At 42.5% G+C, this 2,639-nt stretch overlaps 1 pseudogene; it reads left to right on the top strand.

Moving 5' to 3' along the window:
- The first annotated feature begins 659 nt into the window (after positions 1-659).
- Positions 660-2,278, top strand: LOC131859495 (UDP-glycosyltransferase 72B1-like; annotated as a pseudogene).
- The last annotated feature ends 361 nt before the right edge of the window (positions 2,279-2,639 follow it).

Here is a 2,639-nt window from a genome sequence, read left to right as displayed (position 1 = left end):
CATTTTACATAGTCGATTTTGTAATAAACGGCTGCGATTGACTAACACGTCACTATCATGCTGTAGAAAAGGTTTATTTTGGAGCCAGAATAACTTCGGCCTATAAATGAAGGCAAGTGACGACAAGACGATACACATAGTCAGGTTTCTCCATGACGTTGCTAGTTCTTCCATCAAATATTTTGCGATCAATGGTTCAAAACGCTTGAATCGTCCCTTGATAGTAAAAAATTAGCTAGTTTCTTTCAAATAAGGACATGTCTATTTTGGCTCCAAAAAGATAGTACGGATTGACTAACACGCGTGTTAGTCAAGCATTTTACACCATTGATTTTACAGTTAACGGTTGTGATTGACTAACCTATCACTAACACGCTGTACGACAGGTCTGTTTTAGAGCTAGAATAGCCGCGGCCTTCAAATAATAGGTACGCCTTTGGAGTAAATTAGAATGATTAATAAAGGAAGATAACAAATTAGTTTAACACAGGAGAAATTCTGTAGACATTTTAAATTTTGACTGTACCGAAACCACCCTAAATTTTCCTTCCAATAAAATACAATCTTTAAATGAAGTACACTCATTATTGTGATTGAAATGATTGTGTGTCAGGTGTTGCCGTGAGGAGCTGTATAACTTAGAGATAAGTAACTTGCTTCACAAATTTGGGTGAAGGCTCTTATTTCTGCTCAATCTTTGCATTTCTAGCTTCTGTAATTGAGGCCACCATTGATGGGGAATCCTCATGTCGCCATTTTCCCGCTGAGCGGAGCAATGGGTCATTTGCTTCCATTAGTTGAATTTGTAAAGCGGCTGTGCACACATCATGGCTTCTCCATAACTCTCATCATCAGCAAGTGGATGTGGACTTCTCAGCAACCCCCAGTGCTTGAACGATTGGCCTCTTCCGCTCTGGATATCCGCTTTACAGAGATACCTGATGTCACTGTCGATGAAGACGAGAAGAGATGAAAATTGAAACTCGCATATCAAAGTTCGTGCTGAAAGCGAAGCCATACATTGAAGAGGCTCTCCAATCCTTGCTTTCGTCTATGCCCATCTCTGCCTTCGTTACAGATTTCTTCTGTACTGACCTGCTCGACGTTGGCGCCAAGCTGAACTTGCAAACTTATTTATTCTTTTCGGCCTCGGCTTCTGGTCTTTGCTTCGCGATGCATATCCCAACACTCGTCTCAAACATTGAAATGTCGTGTACAGGCCCCGATTTTGAAGTGGAGGTACCGGGGCTCCCGCCGATTCCTGCTAGGAATCTGCCCATTGCCATTCAAGACAAGTCGAATTCCGCGTGTAAATGGATAGTCCACCATTCCTCCCGGCTGAAGGAAGCATCAGGGATTCTCGTTAACACCTTTGCTGAGCTGGAGGAGGAAGCCATCAAAGTCCTCAGCTCGCCTGCAACGCCTCCGATCTATCCAATAGGTCCCTTGTTGCTCCCAGAATCTGATACTCCTGACGAATCCGGGTGCCTCAAATGGTTGGACGAGCAGCCTCCCTCGTCTGTTCTGTTTGTGTCCTTCGGAAGCGCAGGCGTTTTGTCGAGGGAGCAAAATACAGATCTGGCACTTGGGCTCGAAGCTAGCGGCCACCGGTTCCTGTGGGTTCTGCGAGGCTACAAATCAGGGGACTCTTCTTCTCTGGAAACTAACATTTCTCAGCTTTTACCAGAGGGTTTTGAGAGTCGAACCTGGGACCGTGGGCTGGTGCTTCTTAATTGGGCCCCTCAATTACCGATTCTTTCTCATCCCTGTACCTGAGGCTTCCTTTCTCATTGCGGGTGGAATTCTACGTTGGAGAGCGTCTGTCATGGAGTCCCAATGATCGCTTGGCCTCTGTATGCTGAACAGGGGATGAATAAGGTCATACTGGTGAAGCAGCTTAAGATAGCCATAGATTTGAAGATAGACAAGAAGGGATTTGTGAAGAGAGAAGAAGTGGAGAGAGCGGTGAGAGAATTGATGGAAGGAGAAGAGGGAAGAATGGCGAGGAACAAAATGAAGGAATTGAAGGAAAAGGCTAAGATGGCAGTCATGGAAGGAGGGAGTACAATCAAGGTCACAGCCCGTGTAGCCGCAGATTTATCAGCCTCAACTTTAAATGTTAAAGAATGACATATATATTTTAGCTGGTTAATCGCTACAAGTTGGAATTCATTAAGCATTCTTTCTGGTCTTGTAGACATGCTCAACAAATTTGGCAAAAAGTTCAGTCTTGTATTCTTAATTATTTAACAGAAAATTAAATTGGAAACTAGATTTGTTAGGGTTGCATTGCTTTCCGAACATTGTTTCAGAATCTTATGGTCAATGCATTTTGCTATATATTTGATTGATTGCTTTGTTGTAAAGCTATTTTCTCTCATGTTTTCCCTCCCACAGAAGTAATTATGCATGGTCTCTTCTCCAATATTATTTTGCAGCAGTCCTCTCTTGCTACAATACAGATCTCTATGCACAATTATGAACAACATTTCGGAGAAGCATGTGCTTGACATTCTCAGAAAAAAATGATCAGCTTTATTGTAATTTGCAGCCTGCTTTTAGTAATACTCAAGTTATAAAGTTATTTGGCAATGTAGTGAATCTTAAGCTTTTTCTTTCAGAAATGTCCTGAAAGTTCT

The sequence above is a fragment of the Cryptomeria japonica genome, chromosome 10 (genome assembly GCF_030272615.1).
Source record: "Cryptomeria japonica chromosome 10, Sugi_1.0, whole genome shotgun sequence".
Classification (NCBI taxonomy): Eukaryota; Viridiplantae; Streptophyta; class Pinopsida; order Cupressales; family Cupressaceae; genus Cryptomeria; species Cryptomeria japonica.
This window is presented reverse-complemented; position numbering and strand designations above follow the sequence as displayed.